The sequence below is a fragment of the Loxodonta africana genome, chromosome X, assembly GCF_030014295.1.
Source record: "Loxodonta africana isolate mLoxAfr1 chromosome X, mLoxAfr1.hap2, whole genome shotgun sequence".
Lineage (NCBI taxonomy): Eukaryota > Metazoa > Chordata > Mammalia > Proboscidea > Elephantidae > Loxodonta > Loxodonta africana.
The window spans coordinates 133048207-133066116 of record NC_087369.1 but is presented as its reverse complement, the minus strand read 5'-3'; positions in this window follow the sequence as shown (position 1 = coordinate 133066116).

The window sequence follows — 17910 nt, the reverse complement described above, 5'->3', positions numbered from 1 at the left end:
AAAGATGTGGCAGTCTGCTTCCATAAAGATTACACCCTCAGAAACCCTATGAGACAGTTCTACTCTGTCCTATAATGTTGCTATGAGTTGGAATCAACACAATGGCACTGGGCTTGGTTTTTTTTTTGTTTTTAAACACAATACAGCAGAGGAGAGGTCATTGTGCACCAAAATGGTCAGGGAAGACTTCTTGTAGGAGGGGCTGGACATAGGTCCAGAGGACAAAGGGGAAGAATTCCAAATTCATGTAGCAAATGGCATGACCACTGGGTTAGAGGCAGGAATGAGTGTAGCAAATGGAGTGAGCATAGAGGAAAAGAGAGCATTCTGGCATTCAGGATTGAAGGTATCTAACAGCTGTGCATTACCGGCCTAGAAGAGATAGAGACACAAGGAACGAAAGAGGAAAAAGACAAACAACTGGTGGGGTGAGAGAGTAGGTGCCAATTAGCTCTTCTTTCTCTTTACCACAGTCAGTGGCAATCAGATGCCTGGGTCTTTCATTTCAAACAAGCCCTTGTCTACCCATCAAAGATAAAGCAATTCTACTTAGAGTAGCTTCTATTAGCATCAGCAATTAGCATGAAAGAAAAAAGTAGGCAGGGGAAGAAATTCTGCAGGGAAAACGTTTTCTCTTGATTCCTGTCAAAGGATATAAATGTATTCCATGGTGGGAAATATCCAAGACAATTCAACTTCTTTATAGTAGGCCATCTGGTAGCCAAGCACGTCTGATCTTTAGTTCCTCCACTGAAGGCAGGATATAGGTCATCCAGGAGCCCAGAAAGTAATGAATCTTTTTTTTAATATAATTTTTATTGAGCTTCAAGTGAACGTTTACAAATCAAGTCAGTCTGTCACATATAAGTTTATATACACCTTACTCCATATTCCCACTTTCTCTCCCCCTAATGAGTCAGCCCTTCCAGTCTCTCCTTTTGTGACAATTTCGCCAGATTCCAACCCTCTCTACCCTCCCATCCCCCCTCCAGACAGTAGATGCCAATACAGTCTCAAGTGTCCATCTGATACAAATAGCTCACTCTTCATCAGCATCTCTCTCCTACCCACTATCCAGTCCCTTCCATGTCTGATGAGTTGTCTTCAGGAATGGTTCCTGTCCTGGGCCAACAGAAGGTTTGGGGACCATGACCGTAGGGATTCCTCTAGTCTCAGTCAGACCATTAAGTATGGTCTTTTTGTAAGAATTTGGGGTCTGCATCCCACTGATCTCCTGCTCCCTCAGGGGTTCTCTGTTGTGCTCCCTGTCAGGGCAGTCATCAGTTGAGGCCGGGCACCAACTAGTTCTTCTGGTCTCAGGATGATGTAAGTCTCTGGTTCATGTGGCCCTTTCTGTCTCTTGGGCTCACAGTTATCATGTGACCTTGGTGTTCTTCATTCTCCTTTGATCCAGGTGGGTTGAGACCAATTGATGCATCTTAGATGGCCACTTGTTAGCATTTAAGACCCCAGACGCCACATTTCAAAGTGGGATGCAGCATGTTTTCATAATAGAATTATTTTGCCAGTTGACTTAGAAGTCCCCTTAAACCATGGTCCCCAAACCCCCACCCTTGCTCCGCTGACCTTTGAAGCATTCATTTTATCCCAGAAACTTCTTTGCTTTTGGTTCAGTGCAGTTGAGCTGACCTTCCGTGTATTGAGTATTGTCCTTCCCTTCACCTAAAGTAGTTCTTATCTACTAACTAATCAGTAAAAAACCCTCTCCCACCCTCCCTCCCTCCCCACCTCGTAACCACAAAAGTATGTGTTCTTCTCAGTTTATACTGTTTCTCAAGATCTTATAATAGTGGTCTTATACAATATTTGTCCTTTTGCCTCTGACTAACTTCGCTCAGCATAATGCCTACCAGGTTCCTCCATGTTATGAAATGTTTCACAGATTTCGTCACTGTTCTTTATCGATGCGTAGTATTCCATTGTGTGAATATACCACAATTTATTTAACCATTCATCCGTTGATGGACACCTTGGTTGCTTCCAGCTTTTTGCTATTGTAAACAGAGCTGCAATAAACATGGGTGTGCATATATCTGTTCGTGTGAAGGCTCTTATTTCTCTAGGGTATATTCCGAGGAGTGGGATTTCTGGGTTGTATGGTAGTTCTATTTCTAACTGTTTAAGATAACGCCAGATAGATTTCCAAAGTGGTTGTACCATTTTACATTCCCACCAGCAATGTACAAGAGTTCCAATCTCTCCGCAGCCTCTCCAACATTTATTCTTTTGTGTTTTTTGGATTAATGCCAGCCTTGTTGGAGTGAGATGGAATCTCATTGTAGTTTTAATTTGCATTTCTCTAATGGCTAATGATCGAGAGCATTTTCTCATGTATCTGTTAGCTGCCTGAATATCTTCTTTAGTGAAGTGCGTGTTCATATCCTTTGCCCACTTCTTGATTGGGTTGTCTGTCTTTTTGTAGTTGAGTTTTGACAGAATGATATAGATTTTAGAGATCAGGCACTGGTCGGAGATGTCATAGCTGAAAATTCTTTCCCAGTCTGTAGGTGGTCTTTTTACTCTTTTGGTGAAGTCTTTAGATGAGCTTAGGTGTTTGATTTTTAGGAGCTCCCAGTTATCTGGTTTCTCTTCGTCATTTTTGGTAATGTTTTGTATTCTGTTTATGCCTTGTATTAGGGCTCCTAAGGTTGTCCCTATTTTTTCTTCCATGATCTTTATCATTTTAGTCTTTATGTCTAGGTCTTTGATCCACTTGGAGTTAGTTTTTGTGCATGGTGTGAGGTATGGGTCCTGTTTCATTTTTTTGCAAATGGATATCCAGTTATGCCAGCACCATTTGTTAAAAAGACTATCTTTTCCTCAATTAACTGACACTGGGCCTTTGTCAAATATCAGCTGCTCATATGTAGATGGATTTATATCTGGGTTCTCAATTCTGTTCCATTGGTCTATGTGCCTGTTGTTGTACCAGTACCAGGCTGTTTTGACTACTGTGGCTGTATAATAGGTTCTGAAATCAGGTAGAGTGAGGCCTCCCACTTTCTTCTTCTTTTTCAGTAATGCTTTACTCACCCGAGGCTTCTTTCCCTTCCATATGAAGTTGGTGATTTGTTTCTCCATCACATTAAAAAATGACATTGGAATTTGGATCAGAAGTGCATTGTATGTATAGATGGCTTTTGGTAGAATAGACATTTTTACTATGTTAAGTCTTCCTATCCATGAGCAAGGTATGTTTTTCCACTTAAGTATGTCCTTTTGAATTTCTTGTAGTAGTGCTTTGTAGTTTTCTTTGTATACGTCTTTTACATCTTTGGTAAGATTTATTCCTAAGTATTTTATCTTCTTGGGGGCTACTGTGAATGGTATTGATTTGGTTATTTCCTCTTCGATGTTCTTTTTGTTGATGTAGAGGAATCTAAGTGATTTTTGTATGTTTATCTTATAACCTGAGACTCTGCCAAACTCTTCTACTAGTTTCAGTAGTTTTCTGGAGGATTCCTTAGGGTTTTCTGTGTATAAGATCATGTCATCTGCAAATAGAAATAATTTTACTACCTCCTTGCCAATCCAGATGCCCTTTATTTCTTTGTCTAGCCTAATTGCTCTGGCTAGGACTTCTAGCAGAATGTTGAATAAAGGGCATCCTTGTCTGGTTCCTGTTCTCAAGGGAAATGCTTTCAGGTTCTCTCCATTTAGAGTGATCTTGGCTGTTGGCTTTGTATAGATGCCCTTTCTTATGTTGAGGAATTTTCCTTCAATTCCTATTTTGGTGAGAGTTTTTATCATAAATGGGTATTGGACTTTGTCAAATGCCTTTTCTGCATCAATTGATAAGATCATGTGGTTTTTGTCTTTTGTTTTATTTATATGGTGGATTACATTAATGGTTTTTCTAAAATTAAACCAGCCTTGCATACCTGGTATAAATCCCACTTGGTTGTGGTGAATTATTTTTTTAATATGTTGTTGAATTCTATTGGCTAGAATTTTGTTGAGGATTTTTGCATCTATGTTCATGAGGGATATAGGTCTGTAATTTTCTTTTTTTTGTGATGTCTTTACCTGGTTTTGGTATCAGGGAGATGGTGGCTTCACAGAATGAGTTAGGTGGTATTCTGTCGTTTTCTATGCTTTGAAATACCTTTAGTAGTAGTGGTGTTAACTCTTCTCTGAAAGTTTGGTAGAACTCCGCAGTAAAGCCATCCGGGCCAGGGCTTTTTTTGTTGGGAGTTTTTTCATTACCATTTCAATCTCTTTTTTTGTTATGAGTCTATTTAGTTGTTCTACTTCTGAATGTGTTAGTTTAGGTAGGTGGTGTTTTTCCAGTAATTCATCCATTTCTTCTAGGTTTGCAAATTTGTTAGAGTACAATTTTTCGTAATAATCTGATATGATTCTTTTAATTTCAGTTGGGTCTGTTGTGATGTGGCCCTTCTCGTTTCTTATTCAGGTTATTTGTTTCCTTTCCTGTATTTCTTTAGTCAGGCTAGCCAATGGTTTATCAATTTTGTTAATTTTTTTAAAGAACCAGCTTTTAGCTTTGTTAATTCTTTCAATTGTTTTTCTGTTCTCTAATTCATTTAGTTCGGCTCTAATTTTTATTATTTGTTTTCTTCTGGTGCCCGATGGATTCTTTTGTTGCTCACTTTCTATTTGTTCAAGTTGTAGGGACAGTTCTCTGATTTTGGCTCTTTCTTCTTTTTGTATGTGTGCATTTATTGATATAAATTGGCCTCTGAGCACTGCTTTTGCTGTGTCCCAGAGGTTTTGATAGGAAGTATTTTCATTCTCGTTGCGTTCTATGAATTTCTTTATTCCCTCCTTAATGTCTTCTATAATCTAGTCTTTTTTCAGCAGGGTATTGTTCAGTTTCCAAGTATTTGATTTAGTTTCCCTAATTTTTCTGTTATTGATTTCCACTTTTATGGCCTTGTGGTCTGAGAAGATGCTTTGTAATATTTCGATGTTTTAGATTCCGCAAAGGTTTGTTTTATGACCTAATATGTGGTCTATTCTAGAGAATGTTCCATGTGCGCTAGAAAAAAAAGTATACTTTGTAGCAGTTGGGTGGAGAGTTCTGTATAAGTCAATGTGGTCAAGTTGGTTGATTGTAGTAATTAGGTCTTCCGTGTCTCTATTGAGCTTCTTACTGGATGTCCTGTCCTTCTCCGAAAGAGGTGTGTTGAAGTCTCCTACTATAATTGTGGAGGTGTCTATCTCACTTTTCAGTTCTGTTAAAATTTGATTTATGTATCTTGCAGCCCTGTCATTGGGTGCATAAATATTTAATATGGTTATATCTTCCTGGTCAATTGTCCCTTTTATCATTATGTAGTGGCCTTCTTTATCCTTTGTGGTGGATTTAAGTCTAAAGTCTATTTTGTCAGAAATTAATATTGCTACTCCTGCTCTTTTTTGCTTATTGTTTGCTTGATATATTTTTTTCCATCCTTTGAGTTTTAGTTTGTTTGTGTCTCTAAGTCTAAGGTGTGTCTCTTGTAGGCAGCATATAGACGGATCATGTTTCTTTATCCAGTCTGAGACTCTCTGTCTCTTTATTGGTGCGTTTAGTCCATTTACATTCAGCGTAATTATAGATAAGTATGTGTTTAGTGTTGTCATTTTGATGCCTTTTTACGTGTGTTGTTGACAATTTCATTTTTCCACTTACTTTTTGGGCTGAGACGTTTTTCTTTGTAAATTGTGTGTTCCTCATTTTCATAGTATTTGACTTTATGTTTGCTGAGTCGTTATATTTTTCATGGTTTTTACTTTGAGTTATGGAGTTGTTATACCTCTTTGTGGTTACCTTATTATTTACCCCTATTTTTCTAAGTAAAAACCTAACTTGTATTGTCCTATATCGCCTTGTATACCTCTCCATATAGCAGTTCTATGCCACCTGTATTTAGTCCCTCTTTTTGATTATTGTGATCTTTTACATATTGACTTCAATGATTCCCTGTTTTGAGCGTTTTTTGTTTTTGTTTTTTTAATTAATCTTAATTTGTTTTTGTGATTTCCCCATTTGAGTTGATATCAGGATGTTCTGTTCTGTGACCTTGTGTTGTGCTGGTATCTGATATTATTGGTTTTCTGACCAAATTCCTTTAGTATTTCTTGTAGCTTTGGTCTGGTTTTTGCAAATTTTCTAAGCTTGTGTTTAGCTGTAAATATCTTAATTTCGCCTTCATATTTCAAAGAGAGTTTTGCTGAATATATGATCCTTGGCTGGCAGTTTTCCTCCTTCAGTGCTCTGTATATGTCATCCCATTCCCTTCTTGCCTGCATGGTTTCTGCTGAGTAGTCTGAACTTATTCTTATCGATTCTCCCTTAAAGGAGACCTTTCTTTTCTCCCTGGCTGCTTTTAAAATTTTCTCTTATCTTTGGTTTTGGCAAGTTTGATGATAATATGTCTTGGTGTTTTTCTTTTTGGATCAATCTTAAATGGGGTTCGATGAGCATCTTGGATAGATATCCTTTCATCTTTCATGATGTCAGGGAAGTTTTCTGCCAGCAGATCTTCAACTATTCTCTCTGTGTTTTCTGTTAACCCTCCCTGTCCTGGGATTCCAATCACATGCAAGTTATTCTTCTTGATAGAGTCACACATGATTCTTAAGGTTTCTTCATTTTTTTTAATTCTTTTATCTGATTTTTTTTCAGCTATGTTGGTGTTAATTCCCTGGCCCTCCAGATTTCCCACTCTGCATTCTAATTGCTCAAGTCTGCTCCTCTGACTTCCTATTGCGTTGTCTAATTCTGTAATTTTATTGTTAATCTTTTGGATTTCTGAATGCTGTCTCTCTATGGATTCTTGCAACTTATTAATTTTTCCACTATGTTCTTGAATAATCTTTTTTAGTTCTTCAACTGCTTTATCGGTGTGTTCCTTGACTTTTTCTGTAGCTTGCCATATTTCATTTCTGAGGTCATCCCTGATTTCTTGAAGCATTCCGTAAATTAGTTTTTTATATTCTGCATCTGGTAATTCCAGGATTGTATCTTCATTTGGGAAAGATTTTATTCTTTAGTTTGGGGGGTTGTAGAAGCAGTCATGGTCTGCTTCTTTATGTGGTTTGATGTCGAGTGCTGTCTCTGAGCCATCACTAAGATATTGTAGTGATTTATTCTATATTTCCTCACTGAGTCTTATCTTGTTTTGTTTTCTTTCAATATACATAGATGGACTACTAGATCGCACTGTCTTGATTGTTGTAGACCTTGACTCACTTATGACCTATTACCAGCTGGTTTGGGCTGTTACCAGATATGTATGCCTGAGTCCATTCACTATTCTTGAGTAGAATCTGATTTTGGGTCATCAGGTGTGTGATGCACACTGTCACCTATCCACCTTGAGAAGTAGTGGTGATAGTTGTGTGCACCAGATTCTAGTAGCAGCTGGGGTTCACACTCCAGGGGGGCAGGATGCTGTCAGGCTTCCCCCAAGTGTCAGTGAGGTAGGTGTGTCTCTATTCCTAAAGCACCTTGGTGCGTGGGCTCTGCAGCTGTACCTTAGGCCCCCAATGCAAGTACCTCTACAGATTGGTAGGTGTCACCCTCCTTAGACCCCTAAGGCAGGAGGCTAGGTGGTCTGGGGGGAGCTTCAGCCCTCAGTTCCCTATTGTGGGTCAATGAGGGCTCTGTTGAATACGCAGAGATATCAGACCTGGAAAACCTGTCTTTCCAGTAAATCCGCTAAAACAAATGCAGTCAGATCCCTATCAGAAATGCCTTTGCATTATAATAGCCACCTTGTTCCCTGTAGGGATGAAAGCTGGAGACTGTGGATCACATATGCTTGGCTGGAGCTGGTTCTGTGCTTTTAGTCCAATTAGGGAAGGATTTTTGGTCTCTGGGTTTTTTGTGGTTGCTTCTCTCAGGCCAGAAGAATGGGTTAGGAAAAGACCAAAAAAAAAGGAAAAGAAAAACCGTGGAGCAGTTCTTCCTCTGGGTCAGGAAATTCCAATGTTAATGAAGCCGCCTGGGAAGGGGAGGGGAGGGTTCAGAAAAACAGGAGAGAGTAGCACCCCGGAATATAGACAAAGTTACTTATCTTGCTTGGGATGACTGTTTTATCTGAGATTCCCGAGGGGAGCGTCGCCTGTGTGCGCTGGCTGGGTAGAGATTGCCCCCAAGGGTCAGGCCCACAGAAGCCGCGGTCAGTTCCTCCGCTGCCAGTCCAAAGCCCGGCGCCAAGGTTTCCTGACTGGGACGCTGGCTTTAGGCTCCGAAAACAGTCGCTGCTTCCCCGTAGCTGTTCGTTCTCCGTCTCTGTCACTCAGGTCAACTCTTTAAATCTGTGTTTGTTGGTCAGCGTTCGTAGATTGTCATATATGTGATCGATTCACTTGTTTTTCCGAGTCTTTGTTGCAAGAGGGATCCGAGGTAGCGTCTACCTAGTCAGCCATCTTGGCCCCCCTCCATGAATCTTTTAAGAGAAATAAGCCCAGCTTTACTCCTTTTCATAGACACTCAGGGTAGGAATAGATCTTAAAGATGGTCTGCTCTGAGTACTATTCACAGTAACCAAAAGATGTAAACAATCTAAATGTCCACTGACAAATGAAAAGATAAACAAAAAGTGAAAAAGGAGAAGCATGTTAGAACACTGCAGGCTCTGAGAAACATCATGCCCCAGCCCAAAATATTTCCTTTACCTTTCCTCATGGGTCCTGATAAACCTCCCCTTCAGATAAAATTTCTCTACCCATAAAAGTTCCCTGGGTCTACCCTAAGAGTTGAATAAATGTTGGCCATTTACCAGTTTGCTTGCTCAGAACAAAATCATTATGGACAATGGACACAAGATATGCATCCAAGTAGGCGGTCTGGATGAAGGAAAGGCAAAGATAATGGAAGAAAATAGACATTTATTGACTGCCTGCTATGTGCCAAGTAGTGTGCTCAGTACTTTACACATAAATGATCACAATAGGATTATTATTGCTACTTTCTGTATTAGGAAAGAAGAGCTCAAAGAGGTTAAATAACTTGCCCAATGTTTATTTGCTCTTACATTCATATGTTCAACAAAATTTTGCTGAACTACTATTTTGCTAGCTCTGAGCCAGATACTGTGCTAGGTGAGGAAATATAACGGTGAATATGACAGGCCAAGATTCTGTTCTTATGGACTTGAAATCATGAGAACTTATATACCATGGACAAAGCAAGATATACATGATCAGGCACATTGAGTTGGGCACTATGACTGTAGACAGCTGGCAAATCATAAGCACCTTGAGGTCTCATTCATTTATTCATTCAACAAATATATATATTGAGTGGCTACTATATTCAGGCAATGTGCTAGTCACTTTGGAGGAATATAAAGGTGAATAAGATAGTACATGCTCCTAATAGTGCTTACTGCATAGTAGGTGTTCACTCAATACTTGAATACCAGATTAAGAAAATTTAAATTCAGGTTCAAGTGACGAACTCATGTTTCCAAGCTATTGGTCTTATCAGGTGCAAGGGAAAATGTGTGTCAAGCAGAGGAGAGAGGAAAGGAGGATGAAATGGGTAGAAAATGACAAAGTATCAGCTACTATCTCTAAGAAACTGCACTTCTCTATAAAATGCTACAATCAGTAGAAACAGGGACAAGAAGCCAGTTTTTTCACCAGCTGACTGACAGGTAGACAGCACCTTCTTGATACGAAGGATCAGCAGGTTCTTCTTCTCTGACTAGAAGCAAAACGTCAAAGGGATTGCCAGTGTGTCTGTATATGGGCTATTTTTTGTTTGTTTTTGTTTTTCTAAGATCCAGAGCAATTCTGCCTTAGAGGTAGAAATCCTGACAAACTTTGGGAGCAACTTACCAGAAGCCAAATAGCTGCTCTACATCCAATCCAATAGTGTGCTAGTAAATGTTTAACAACTGGATCTTCAGGAAAAAAAAATGTATGCTACTTTATATGCTATGCATAAGTTTATCATAAGATTTACGGATACAAAGAATGTATAGCAGACCATTTACAAATAATAAATATACAACACTCAATTGTAAATTCCATTTAGCCAATTAAATCTAAAAGAATGGTTTTTAATGATTTTTGCTGATGCTTCTATCCTTAGCTATCCTGTGGTTGGAATTGACAAATATAGTTCTGACATGAATGTTGGCTGATATTTTTAATTAAGTTAATGAGTGAACTAAGGTGAAACAACAAAAATGTATGTTGGAAATTCACTCATCCATCAATGACATGAATGATTTCTTTGCTGAATCTGGAATAGTTTTCTAATGCTAGAAGAATATTTCCTCAAGTTTTTGTACAAATTTCAATGTAACAGCTTTTAGACACAACAGTTTTTCTTTAAGTTTTATTAATGTATAAGATATAATAGCAGCCGTAGCACTTAACCACTACACCACCAATCGACTCGACGGCACTGGGTCACTGGGCTGGGTAAGATATAATAAACTGCATATATTAAAGTATAATATTTGATAAGTTTAACACATGTATAAACCCATGAAACCATCACCAAAATCAAAGTAATGAACACATCCATCACCAGCAAAAGTTTCCTCTTCACCCCTTTGTCATCCTCCCTCTTGTCTCTCCATTCCCCACCATTCCAGGCAACCATTGATTGTTCTCTCGCTATAGACTAATTTGCATTTTCAAGAATTTTATATAAGTGGAATCATAATAAAAAAAATCTTTTTTTTCTTGGAATCATAAAGTATATACTCTTTCTTGTTTTGCCTCATTCACTCAGCATGCTTATTTTGAAATCTGTCGATGTTGTAGCATCTATTAACAGTTCTTTCCACTTTATAGCTGAATAATACTGAATTGTATGGATATACCACAATTTGTTTATTCATTTACCTGTCAATGGGCGTATGGATTGTTTCCTGTTCTGGGGTGTTAAAAATAAAGCTACTATGAAAATTCATGTACAGGTTTTGTATGGAAATATATACTGTCCCCACCCCACCCCGTCCTCCCGCCACCCCTTGGGTAATTACCAAGGAGAATGGCTGTATCATATGGTAGATATATGTTTAATTTTGAAAGAAACTGCTAAACTGTTTTACAAAGTGGTTGTACCATTCTACATTCTCACCAGCAGTATATGAGAGTTCCAGTTTCTCCACATTCTTGCCAAAACTTGGTATGGTCATTTTAGTTTTGGCTATTTTAGTAGGTGCCTAGTGGTGTCTTATTGCGGATTTAGTTTGCATTAACCTAAAGACTAATGATATTGAGCACCTTTTCCATCCATATATCCTCTTCCATGAAGTGTTTGTTCAAATATTTTGCCCATTTTTTAAACTAGATTATAGAGTTTTAATGTATTGGAGCCCTAGTGCCACAGTGGTTAAGACCTCAGCTACTATTTTTCAAATACTTTGTCATCCCCTTTCTCTCCTGTCCTCTGGGGACTCCAATTAATTATAATGTTCCCCACCCCTCATGAAGCTGGCCCACAGCTCATTCATACTCTGTTGTTTTGGGGTTTTTTCCCCTCTGTTTTATTTTGGGTAGTTTCTATTGCTGTATATTCAAATTCATTAAAATGGAATAATGTGTGGTCTTTTGTGACTGGATTCATTCACTTAGCATAATGTTTTCAAGGTTTTTCCATGTTGCAGCATGTACCATTCCTTTTCATATCTGAATAATATTCTATTGCATGAATATACCATATTTTGTGTAAACATTAATCAGCTGATGTACATTTAGGTTGTTTCCACTTTCTGGGTATTATGAATAATGTTACTACGAACATTTGTGTGCAAGTTTTTACATGGGCATGTGTTTCCATTTCTCTCAAGCAAATAGCTGAGAGGAATTGGTGGTTCAGTGGTAGAATTCTTGCCTTCCATGAAGAAGACTGGGGTTTGATCCCAGGCCAATGCACCTCATGTCAGTGGAGGCTTGTATGTTACTATGATGCCGAACAAGTTTTAGTAGAGCTTCCAGACTAAGATGGACTAGTTAGAAAGGCTTGGTGATCTACTACCGAAAATCAGCCAATAAAAACCCTGTGGATCATAATGATCCAATCCACAAACTTGGGGATGATGCAGGACCCAGAGGCTGTCAAGGATTTCATTTTACTTGGATCCACAATCAATACCCATGGAAGCAGCAGTCAAGAAATCATGACATATTGCTTTGGGCAAAGATGTCACCTTGAGGACTAAGGTGTACCTGATATGCATGTGAAAGCTGGATAATGAATAAGGAAGACTAAAGAAGAATTGATGCCTTTGAATTATGGTGTTGGCAAAGAATATTGAATATACCATGGGCTGCCACAAGAATGAACAAATCTGTCTTGGAAGAAGTATAGGCAGAATGCTCCTTAGAACGGAGGATGGCAAGACTTAGTCTCACGTGCTTTGGACATGTTATCAGGAGTCAGGAGATGCCAGTCCCTAGAGAAGGATATCATACTTGGTAGAGTAGGGAAAAGAAAAAAAAAAACACTGCCATTGAGTTGATTCCCACTCATAGGGAAACCATAGGGTTTCCAAGGCTGTAAATCTTTTTTTTTTTTTTTTGGAGAGGAAGAAGTAAAACTTTTTATTTGGGAGAACTTGATTTTTTTACACAGAAAATACTAAGGAATCTACAAAAAATATCCACTAGAATTAATAAATGTATCTATCGAGTTTGCAAAATCCAAGAACCTCATCACATGGCTGGTATTTTAAAATTATGAAATGGAATTTTGACAAGGATGGGACACCTGGAACTGTAGAAGCCATCCGGCCACCATGAGGCCACAACCATCTGGACAAAAAGCCAACAGAAAATATGATGAAAGCGAAGGCTAGAATTGCTTGTGTCCTTCAGTGTCATCATTAAATTATTGAACTACTGGCGGCCCGTGTCTGCCTCCTGAATTCTGTGTGTGTGTGTGTGTGTGTGTGTGTGTGTGTGTGTGTGTATGCTTTAGGTGAAAGTTTACAGGTCAAGTTAGTTTCTCATTCAAAAATTTATACACGTTGTTTTGTGACATTGGTTGTAACCCCCACAATGTGACAGCACTCTCCGCCTTTCCACCCCTGGTTCCCTGTGTTCATTTGTCCAGTTCCTGTCCTTTCCTGCCTTCTTGTCTTGCTTTTGGGCAGGAATTTCCCATTTGGTCTCATATATTTAATTGGATTAAGAAGCATGTTCTTCACATGTGAGATTGTTTGTTCTATAGTCCTATCTAATCTTTGTCTGAAAAGTGGGCTTTGGGAGTGGTTTCAGTTCTGAGTTAGCAGAGTGTCCAGGGATTAGAATCTCAGGGGTTCCTCCAGTCTCTCTCTGTCAGACCACTTAAGTCTGGTCTTTTTTCATGAATTTGAATTTTGTTCTACATTTTTCTCCCGCTCTGTCGGGGACTCTCTGTTGTGGTCCCTGTCAGAGCACTCAGTGGTGGTAGCTGGGCACCATCTAGTTCTTCTGGTGAAGGCTCTGGTTCATGTACCAAGTCTGTAAATCTTTACAGAAGCAGACTGGCACATCTTTCTCCCACAGAGCCACTGGTGATTTCAAACCGCCGACCTTTTGGTTAGCAGCCGAGCGCTTTAACTACTGCACCACTAGGGCTCCTTAGGTAAAGGGCCAGCGAAAGAGAGGAAGACCCTCAACAACATGGATTGACACAGTGGCTGCAACAACGGGCTCAAGCTTAGCAGCGATTGTGAGGATGGCACAGGACCAGGCCATGTTTCGTTCTGTCGTATATAGGGTCACTATGAGTGGGAATTGACTCGAGGGCACCTAACAACATTAATTTAATTGATTTTTGGTTGTTAAACTAAGCTTATGTTCCTGAAATAAATCTCATTTGGTCATGGTGTGTAACTATTTTTATATGTTATTGGCTCCAGTTTCTAGCATTTTGTTTTTTATATTTGCATCCATATTCATAAAAGATACTGGTCTGTGGATTTCTTGTGCTGTCTTTGCCTGGTTTTGGTATCAGGGTAATAATGGTATCATAGAATGAGTTTGGAAGTGTTCCCTCTTCTATTGTTCATAAGAATTGCTATTAATTCTTCTTTAAAGGTTTTGTGGACTTCACCAGTGAAGCTCTCTGGACCTGGGCTTTTCTTTGTGGATAGTTTTTTGATAACTAATTCATTATCTTTAGTTATTATAGGTCTATTCAGATTGTCTATTTCTTCTTCAGTTTCAGTAGTTTGTGTCTTTGCATTTGTCCATTTCATCTAAGTTATCTAATTTATTGGCATACATTTTGTTCCAAACTTTTTTTTATTGAACTTTTAGACGAAAGTTTATGGAACAAACTAGTTTCTCACCAAACAGTTAGTATACACATTGTTCTATGACATTGGTGAACAACCCCATGATATGTCAACGGTCTCCCTTCTCAACCCTGGGTTCCCTATTACCAGCTTTCCTGTTCCGTCCTGCCTTCCAGTCCCTGCCCCAGGGCTGGTGGGCCCCTTTAGTCTTGTTTTGTTCCATGGGCTTGTTCAGTCATGGCTGAAGGGTGAACCTCAGGACTGACCTCATTACTGAGCTGAAAGGGTTTCCGCGGCCATACTCCCGGGTTTCTCCAGTCTCTTGTCAGGCCAACTCTGGTCTTTCTTTTTGAGTTAGAATTTTGTTCTACATTTTTCTCCAGCTCTGTCTGGGACCCTCTATTGTGATCCCTGTCAGAGCAGTCAGTGGTGGTAGCTGGGCACCATCTAGTTTTACTGGACTCAGTCTGGTGGAGGCCGTGGTAGATGTGGTCCATTAGTCTTTGGACTAATCTTTCCCTTGTGTCTTTAGTTTTCTTCATTATTCCTTGCTCCCAAAGGGGTGAGACCAGTGAAGTGTCCTAGATGGCCACTCAGTCTTTTAAGATCCCAGACACTACTCACCAAAGTAGAATGTAGAACATTTTCTTTATAAACTATGTTATGGCATATATTTTTTATAGTATTCTTTTATAATCCTGTTTTTATTTCTATAAGGTTGGTAGTAATGTCTCCCCCTTCTTTTGTGATTCTAGTAATTTGTCTTCTTTCTCTTTTTCTCCCTCTCCCCATTTCTTCACCCTCCCCCTCCTTTTCTCTATTTGTCAATCTAGCTAAAGGTTTCTCTTTTTTTTTTTAACTTAAAAAAAAGCTTCTGTTTTCTGTGATTTCTCTCTATTTTTCTATTCTCTATTTCATTAATTTCAACTCTAATCTTTATTATTTCCTTCTGCTTGCTTTAGGTTTAGTTTACTTTTATTTTTCCAGTGTTTTAAGATGGATGGTTAAGTTCTTGATTTGAAATCTTTCTTTTAATATAAACATTTATAGATATAAATTTCCCTCTAAACACTCTTTTAGCTGCACTCCATAAATTTTAGTACATTGTGTCTTCATTTTCATTAATCTCTGGGTATTTTCTAATCTACATTTTGATTTCTTCTTTGAGTCATTGGTTATTTGGGAGTGTTTTGCTTAATATCCACACATTTGTGGGTTTCCCAAATTTTCTTTTTAATTAATTTCTAATTTAACTTCATCGTTTTCAGAGAATATAATTTGTATTATTTTAATCCATTTAAATCTATTGAGTGTTATGTTCAAACATATGGTCTACCCTGGAGAATGTTCCAGGTGCAGTTGTGAAGGAGGTATATTCTGCTGTTGTTTGGTGGGGTGTTCTATAAATGTTTGTTAGGTTTGTAAAAAAAATTATTATTTTTATTATTTTATATGTTATTCAAATGTTTATTTCCCTGCTGACCTTCTGCCTCATTGTTCCATCCATTATTGAAAGTGGGGTATGGTACTGATGTCTCCAGCTATTACTGTTAAACTTTCTATTTCTCCATTCAATTCTGTCAGCTTTTGTTTCATGTATTCGGTGCTGTTATTAGGTATGTATATTGTACAGATATTTCTTTACTGCCTTGAAAAATTAATTCTTCCAGCTTTTGCCAAGGGGCTCTGAGTGTGTGTTTGGGCAAGCCTTCAATGCTCTCTGGAAGGCACTTAACATCTCTGCCTTAGCTTTCACTTCCTGTTTGTACAGACCCTCATGATCAGCCTTATGTGAGAGAGAGGGCTTTTTTCAGGTCTTTCCTGAGCACACACACAGCCCTGCACATGTGTGTCACCTTTTAGATTTCCAGGAAATTTAAGAAATCTTCCAAGGACCCTATAATACCTTATGCCACTTATTTTCCTTTTTAATTTTTGTCAGCCCCTTATTGGCCCCACCTGGTATAATTTCCTCAGGCAACTATAGTGTTAAATAATTGTCTGATTTTTAATTTATTTATTTACTTTTAGACAGAAAGCCTTGGGATATGATTTTCCTCACTGAGAGAGCTCTGGAGTCAGATCAAATAAAGAGAAGCTTTGAGAATGAGGATTTTCCAAGGACTTGCCAGGCAGATAAAATAGTGACAGTTTCTTGGGGAGGGGAAGCTCCAAGCTCATTCTTTTCTCTCCAGTCACTGATAGGCTGCTGACTTTCAAAGCTACCATGAATCTGGAGAAAGGAAAATGGGAATAGGGCAAGTAAAAACACTACAAATTTCCCTATTCCTGCTGAGATTCAGCTTTTTTTTTTTTTTTAATAAACACTTCTCAGATTGTTGTAAGTCTTGGGTTAATTTCCAGAGCTCTGAAAAAGCCATTTTTTTGTTGTTTTTTAAATTGAACTTTAGATGAAAGTTTACAGAACAAACTAGCTTCTCATTAAACAGTTAGTACATATATTGTTTTATGATATTGGTTGATAAACCCACGACATGTCAACACTCTTCCTTCTTGACCTTGGGTTCCCTTTTACCAGCTTTCCTGTCCCCTCATGCCTTCTAGTCCTTGACCTTTGGCTGGTGTGCCCTTTAGTCTTATTTTGTTCTATGGGCATATCTAATCTTTGGCTGAAGGGTGACCCTCGGGAGCAGCTTTATTACTGAGCTAAAAGGGTGTCTGGGGGTCATACTCTCAGGGTTTCTCCAATCTCTGTCAGGTCAGTAAGTCTAGTCTTTTTTGTTGAGTTAGAATTTTGTTCTACATTTTTCTCCAGCTCTATCTGGGATTGTCTATTGTGATCCCTGTCAGAGCAGTTGGTGGTGGTAGCCAGGCACCATCGACTTGTACTGGACTCAATCTGGTGGAGGCTGTCGCAACTGTGGTCCATAAGTCCTTTGGATTCATCTTTCCCTTGTATCTTTAATTTTCTTCATTCACCCTTGCTCCCAAAGGGGTGAGACTGGTAGAGTATCTTAGATGGCCACTCACAAATGAAAAAGCCACTTCGGTAAATTTTTTGCCAGTGTTCTTGTTGCTTTTATGGAGGATCAAATTTTGGGGGGTCCTTACACAGCCATTTCAGAAGTGCTTCCCCCATCTCTCCCATGCTGGATATTTTCATATTCCTATAAATATTCTTGAACTTCATTTGGGATACAGGTAAAATACTTGGAAACAGAATGATCCTTTCTGTTCTTCCTTCTAAGATGTGTTAGATGGAACCAGAGACTTATTTAGTCTAGGGCTACTTATTTCTTAGTACCAAGGCATGGCCTTTTTACCCAATGCCCCGTGAACTATGAAGGTTTCCAGTGCGGCTAGTAGCAAGAGGATCTATTCCCTGTTCTATATGAGCACTGGGTAATGTTCTATCTAATCCTTTGGGTGGTTCCTTCTCCAGTCTTGCATTGTCTCCTTGCATACATGTAATGTTCAGTGTTCTCCTTAATACCTATAGGGGACCCTATGCAGATCTTCAGGGTTTTTTGTCTGTGCATCTCTCTTTTGTCCGATATGCTGCCCTGCTCTGTAGCTTCCTTTGTTTCCCCAGACTATCAGCTCTACCTTCTCATCACAAGGAGTCTGTCAGACTCTACCTCAATTCCTTCTCCATGCACCATGGCCTGGAGGCTCTCTTCAGGCAATGAGCTGGGACAATCATAGAATTCTCTTCATTTATTTCCTGTAT